Source organism: Vitis vinifera, chromosome 12, assembly GCF_030704535.1.
Source record: "Vitis vinifera cultivar Pinot Noir 40024 chromosome 12, ASM3070453v1".
In the NCBI taxonomy this organism is placed as follows: Eukaryota; Viridiplantae; Streptophyta; class Magnoliopsida; order Vitales; family Vitaceae; genus Vitis; species Vitis vinifera.
In genome coordinates this window covers 9294779-9302443 of record NC_081816.1, presented here as the reverse complement: position 1 = coordinate 9302443, position 7665 = coordinate 9294779, and the positions used below count along the sequence as shown (strand labels likewise).

The 7665-nt window shown below is 35.8% G+C and overlaps 1 long non-coding RNA gene across 1 annotated transcript; it reads right to left on the bottom strand.

The window, feature by feature from the left end:
• Positions 1 to 2879: 2879 nt before the first annotated feature.
• LOC132254820 (uncharacterized) lies at positions 2880 to 3384 on the bottom strand. Its single transcript, XR_009467199.1, has 3 exons — positions 3325 to 3384; positions 3125 to 3241; positions 2880 to 2942 (listed from the first exon to the last, which is right to left on the bottom strand). It is a non-coding gene; the product is annotated as an uncharacterized LOC132254820 (long non-coding RNA).
• Positions 3385 to 7665: the final 4281 nt, after the last annotated feature.

Sequence of the window (7665 nt, the reverse complement as noted above, 5' to 3'; positions counted from 1 at the left end):
CTCAACCGAAAAATCATCGTCAACTGGTTTACCCTTAGATATCGGTAATGAGGTTAAGTGATCGACGACAATACTTCCCTTAATAGACTTCTAAGAAACATATTGAATATCAAACTCTATCAAAAGTATGAGCCATCTCATCAATCTGCCAGTCAATGCGGGTTTGTCAAATAAATACCTCAACGGATCTAGCCGAGAAATCAAACGTATTGAACACTTAGTCATGTAATTCCTCAATCTCCTAGTAGCCCAAACTAATGCTAAGTAGAGGCACTCAATCATAGCATATCTCATCTCATACTCTAACATCCTCTTACTCAAATAGTAAATAACTCATTCTTTCCCTGAGTCATCAAGTTGAGCTAGCATACATCCCAAGGCCATGTTTGAAACTAAAAAAATATAGAAGTAGTGGGTGTCTCAGCATAGGAGGCACTAAAATAGGAGGAGAAAGCAAGTACTGCTTGATCTTCTCACATGCAAACTGACAATCATCATTCCAAACTGTCGATTGGTTCTTCCTCAAAAGACAAAAAAAGGGCTCTCACATGTTTGTCAATCTGGCTATGAAACGACTGATGTACCATAACCTGCCCAGAAAACCCCTGATGTATTTCTCATTCCTTAACATAGGCATGTCAAGTATGGCTTTGATTTTATCTGGGTCGACCTCTATGCCCTGCTCACTAACCATATGCCTTAATAATTTCCCAAAAGTCACTCCAAAGGTGCATTTCTTGGGGTTTAGCCTCAATCTAAATTTCTGAATCCTCTCAAAGAATCTCTCTAGAGCCGCTAGGTGATCTGCTCTACCTCGGGATTTCACAATCATATCACCCACATAAACTTCCACATCCCTATGCATCATGTCATGAAATAAAGTAGTAGCAACCCTCTAATAAGTAGCTCTTGCATTCTTCAACCCAAATGACATAACTCTATAACAGTAGGTACCCCACTCGGTAATGAAGGTTGTCTTCTCCATATCCTTTGGAGCCATCAAAATCTGATTATAAACCAAAAATCCATCCATGAAAGACAACATTGAATGGTCTGCAGTGCTATCGACCAGCAAATCAATATGTGGGAGAGAAAAATCATTCTTAGGGCTGACTTTATTTAGGTCTCTGAAATCGACACAAACTTTAACCTTGCCATCATTTTTGGGAATTGGGACAACATTAGCCAACCATTCTGGATACTAAACCACTTATATAAATCCAACACTGAGCTGTTTTTGAATCTCCTTTTTCACTTGTAGACTCCAACGTGGGTGTAATCGCCTCAACTTCTACTTAACTGGTTTGACATGTGGTAAGATAGGTAAATGGTGCTGGACTATAGAGGGATCGAGACCCGACATCTTCATAAGACCATACAAAGACATCTAAATATGATCTGAGTAAATGAATAAGTCTATCCCTTTCATCTATAGACAAGGGTGAGCCAATCTTCAGCTCTCTAGGTTGATTCTCTGTGCCAAAATCAATAGTCTTAACATCCCCTATAGTAGGTGAAACTCTCTCATCTATGGGGTTTGAGTCATGATCAAAAGAGTCTCTATCTGAATTAGGCTGTGCGATCTCATCATCTATATCAAATATCTGTAGAGTAGGTGAGTGGGGTGCAGATATACAAATATTATCATAAGAGACAGGCAAATACTCAAAAATACTCAAATCCATAGATACGGAATCATAAACATCGTCAGGATAGGAAATAAATCCCAGTAATAGAGCTAAAAGTGTCCTAAAACAAATCATCACCAACTACAACATCCTCCATAAGCTAGAGCAAGGATTGTTTGGATCTTCTTGGCAACCTCGATAGTAGACACCCCGAATAGGTTGAATGGTGAAACAGACTCAGGCTGAACCCTCTCAACGATATGATTCATACTCATCATATCCATCTCATCCCGATACTCATCACGAGGAACAACTCCATCAATCACCCCAATAGGCTCAACACTTACTCCACAATCAGTAGTCTTCTCTAGAAAGCACAAAGATAAGAAATTGGCTCGATCTAGTGATGAATGAGTAATCATTAATGAAACTAGTGTGCTAGAAGTCTCATCTCCTAACTATAAATGGAGAAACTAATGCTGAAGCTCATCCACTCCCTCTATATCAGTCACAACGCCAAAATCCCCCATATACGGATGAACCTCTAATCCTTTGATGAAGTAGTCTGCCAAACTCATCCTATAAGAACGAACAGGATAATCGAATGGTGTGCAAGCATTACAAGGAAAAAGGTATATGGTGACATTTATAACGAGTCACCATAAACATAGGGTGTCACTACAACATAACGTCACCTTCTCCACTGACACCATAGAGAGTACCAATTGGTGACGTATTTGGAAGTGACAATAAAGTAGATAAATAGTGACCTATTCGGAAGTGACACCATATACTTCTAGTGATGATAGGGTGCCACATTAAATACATCATCTTTGAGTTATGATGTCACATTAAATGCATCACCTTTGAGTTATGGTGTCACATCATTGTAAATTATTGTGGAAGATATGATTGGTTTTAGTTATTGATTTTTGTAATGCTTATGAATTGATAAGATTAACCTGTTTATAGTTTGTCCATAAATATAACAATCATATTATATTTAACTCATTTTTCTGTAATGTTTCTAGAATAACTCATAATACATTGATCATCTAATAATATTTGTATATCAAATGTTCACAAAAGGATAGTACGTCCAACATATCAAACCCATCAAAACTAAAAAAGAAGAGTGAATACATACCAAAACATGATTTAGAAATGTTAAAGATCCTAAGATTCATGTATACCTCTATTTAGCATAAAATCGGCTAACTATAAAATGACATAAGAGTTGCATTTAAAAGCCCAAAATCTTGTTGCCTTCTTCTTTCTTTTTATTCTCCATTTCACCCTCCCAAGAGTGTATACCTGCATTTCATAATTTAATGAGTTTTAGATATTTTTATTGAAGAAAATAAACATGGATCGATTTTATCATAAATGAACAAATCTAAGAACTATTTTTTTTTTCAAATAAAAACAATATTCTAAGAATAAGCAATACTATACAAGATCTATGGAAAAATTCATGTAGTAGCTAAGGGACTCACCATGCATGGTGATCATGATGCATCAACATGATTCATGATTAGTTGTAGCACAAAAGTAGCCCATTCTCCTCTAATTTCATCGAATTCTACTTGAGAATATGTTTTTTTATCACCAAACTAAAATCAAATAAGAAAATAACATTAAAATGCATAACATTTGGAAGCCTAAAACTATGTACAATTCATTAAATAAGTAATACCTTTGAAGCAATAATTGTAGGATAAAAAATTATCTCTTTAATGAATCTCATAACGAAGTAGCCACATTCGAACCCTCCTTCTTATCTTGGACACTAATCGATCAATTATAAAATAACATTAGTACTCACATATATAAATGGTGTAAATGCATAAGCTAATGTGTAAAGAAATTTTTTTGGATGTTACCTACACTAGTTGCCAAGATGGTTCCCTCTTAGATGTTTTCTTTGTAGATATTCGAAGAGCCCTATGTAAATAAGTTCAATGGGTACGTTTTTAAAAGAGGAAAATATTATATGTTTTAATATATATAAATAATAACAAAATGTGTTTGAGGTGAATGTATTTTTTATTTATTTAAAAATAATACTATGAAAAATAATAGGAAGAACTTACATGTTTACGATATCCTTTAAGTCTTCACATGGTTTGTGATGCATAAGGTCAAGATAGTGGACTATCATTTTCCTTGGCTCAAGCACTACCAAGACCCAATGAAAGCTAAAACATTAAAAACAAAAGTAGCATCTAATTAGAAATATAAATCAATAATAAAACCTCAAATTAAAGTATAATATTCGTCACTTACTCGGGATTGTAGGGTATGAAAACATATTTAGCATCTTGGCACTCTATTAAGCGTTTTGACAACAATTGTGCTTTTTTCCCTGTTTGAGGAGTACTAAAGCCTGCTCATGATATTGTAAAAGGATTAACAAATATAAATTGTGATTCCTTTTGATTCGTGCCCAATTGGTGTCTTAGCTGATTCATGTCTAGCTGGTGCTCCTTGATTGAGGGAGTAATCAACAAAATTTATAACCTATTACACCATGAACTAGGGTAGCAAAGACAAAGCTACTATAGCATAGTGGCTCTAGGATCATTCACTGGGATGAGTTTTCACTTCACAATTGATATCAATTCAAAGATGAATTGGTGCCTTTTCATTTCAAGGTTAGCTTGAAAAGAAAACATAAAGATGTTTGAAAAAGGATTGGTTTTAAGCTAACCAAAAATAGTAGTAACTGATTTTAATTACAAAGAAAAGTGTTTCTTGGAGTTTCAGATCACTAGGCTCAGGTTTCTCATACAAAAAGGAGAGTTCCGGTCACTTGTTTCTTTTCCTCGCATTGGGGATTTAACATATAGTTATTTCCCGAACTGGTGTGGTGCAGATGCTTCCCTTTAATGGGTTCAAACACTAAATCCCTCTCACTGATGCATCTTGCAATGGCTCGTGCCTCTCACCTAACATTTACCATTCAAGGTGATCTTTAACCTTGGATTACCCGTCAAAAGCTCGCAAGAGATAACTAATGGATGTCTCCTTAGAGTCCAAAAGCTTACCAAGTGTTGGCTATTCTAGAAAATCCTACCTTCAAACCACCTCCCAAAGGCTCGCAAGAGATAAACTAGTGCATCTCAATGGATGGAGATCACTTGCCTTATCAAGTGTTGGCCCAGGTGATTTAAAGGCGTTTTAAGTTAACTAAAAAGATAAAAACCATTAACGGGTCACACTTTCTCTTCATTAAAAACTAAAACAACAAAACTTCCAATTTATGCATTTGGAAACTTACCTGGCTTTCTTCACTCCAAGAGACGAAGAGTTTAATCTCTCAACCTCTGAGGAAAAATCCTCAGAGTTTGATTGGCTAGAAAGAAAAATAACGAGAGAACAAAAATATATATGAAAACCAGAGCAAGTGCTTTGTAGATATATTTCTTACTTATACAAAAGGTTGTCTCTGAGAACAAGCTCCCGAGATTTGATTATATCTTTCCTTCTATATCCCTTTGTAAAGGAAATTACAAACTATATATAAGAGGTTATTCACCATTTGTTCTTACTTAAAGACTAAGGAATCCTATGATAGGTGGGTTACAAAGAGAGTTTGGGAATTTAGACGTAAAATGTTTAAAGCAAAATATCTCAAAATGTCGGTCGCACATATCGGGAAGCTTCAAGAGAACACCGCGGCACTGTGCAAAATGGCTGCGAAATTCTCCGGGTAAACACTATCAGAGGATCCGGATATGTCTGACCGGGGAAGTTGAAATGCCTTCCTCTCCCATCCAACGTCAGGCGCCGGATGTGAAATATTCGGATAAGGTGCCGGATGTGAAATATCCGGATGGAATGTCGGCGGAGAAGAATTCCGGATGTGAGACATCCGGGTGGAATGTCGGTGGAGCAACTCCATCCGGATTCCCCAAGAGGACAAGTGGCGCGCTCCCCTATCCGGACTCCCTCAGGGAGAAGCACATGGCACTCGCGATCATCACACCCCGGACGATAGCATATCCTATCTGGACATGGATTCCAAAGAACTCTCCTCAATCTCTGATTGCTTTGGTGATAAAAAAGCTATCAAAACACCAAAACTTAACACAATTTGATTAGAATTGATTGCAAGAGTCCTTAATATGTTAATTGGGTTAAAATGTGATAACTACTACTCAAAAGTGTTTAAAAGAGTTAATTACAAGCTATAAAATAGCACTTTTTGAGTAGTAATCACTCTCCCCAACCGACATATTGCTAGTCCCTTAGCAATGAAGGAGAGAAAAATAAAAATAAACAGTACTATAATTTACAACATCATGCTGATCAAAAAACAATTTCCAAGTGGCATGATGATCTAACTCTCACATGGAACATTAAAGAAATAAAACTCAAACTTCAACAAGAGTTATCAAATAACTTGTCTAATCACACTTCTTAAATAGAAGGCATTATGCAAATTTTAAGCTTTAAAAGAGTTTCCACTCCCAAAGGGTCAAACTTTACTCTTCCACAAAAATCTAAGTGTTATTTATTAGTTTCCGAATATAGTATGTTGAACTAATCTCTCCCCCAAACCTAGTTCTTTTTCAAAGCTTAGCAAGTTGATCAACCTCCAATAGGCTAGGAACGTACCTCTTGGTTCACAATTTTTTTCTTGTAGGAGTACAAGGCTTAAAGGTATTTTTTTCTAAATTGTTCATGTAACGGGGATCCATCGATGACTCCCAACCAATCAAGGCTTAGGGCATCAAGCTTTAAGGATCTTTCAACCACTAGTTCCTCGGATTTTAGCCCGGACTTTTGAGAATGAATTTTTAATACCCAAGCACCTACAGTATGTTAAACTCCACCTATCCACCCTTTTAACAAGCATTGAGGTCGGTGACTCCCAACCAATGAAGGCTTAGGGCACCAGGTTTTAAATATTTTCACCATATACCCCTCAGACATTGCTCGGGTTTCAAGGCAAGCAAACATTTTTCTTTCTTTCTTCTTTTTTTCAAAGACTCATTGGCCTTTTATAAGGTGTCCTAACACTATTAAATGAGGTTAAAGGTACCAAGTCTAAAATTTTCCTAAGTCAAGAGGGAAATAGTTTTTCATCTTATAATCGGAACCTATTGTGCACAGTGTGTGAACAGCTTAAAGTGGAAGAACTGAGGTTGAATTCAATAGACGTTTCAACAATTCATCAACTTTAATAAGTATAATACAAAATCTAAGTCAAGTAAAAAGACAAAAATTCAATTTCTCTCTTTTCATTTTGAAATTTTTTCCTTAATAACCATGGAGAGTAGAATAAAAACTTTTAAAAATTTTAAAAATTAAGCAAAAAGCAACTAAATTACCAAAATAACTTAGCATTAATAACAAAACTTCCTTTCTCAACTCTCCCCCCAACCAAGCTGAACATTGTCCTCAATGTGACAAAAGCGATTGAAAAATAGAGAGGAAGTGGTACCTCCTGAGTGACATGGAGTTTGAGTCGTATAGGAGAAACCACATGTTTAAAAAAAAAACAAAAGAGTTGGTGAGTAGAGGAAATAGAAAAATGTCAAGTTTAAACAAAAATGATGTCTATATATGATGTATCATCAGTAACACATCCAATCCCAGAATATAAGACATCAAAATATGAAATTATTCATACTAATATGATATGTAAAGACAAAAAATGAAGAGATGATCAAGTAATGGTAGGGTCCTGTGGAGGTGATGCATCTGTGGTGGCCTTCTAAGTGGGTTGGATAAAGACTTTGACCTCTTCTATGGTAGTCTCCTTAGATGACATAGTCTCCTCTCCTCTTGATTTTGATCATCCAAAAATCTATGTTACATCAAAACAAATTAAAATTAAAGCATTGAAATCAAAATTAAAACAAGTAATAAAATAAAACAAAAAGATATGGACTAGCTAGTATTTTAGAAAGACTAAGTCCATCAAAAAATTTGATCTTGATTTAGCTTGCCCGGATCCCATATGAAGTTTGCATCCCTCACTTGAGATTTGCTTTGTATGATTTTGCCATTCAAAGCTTGGGGGAAAGGA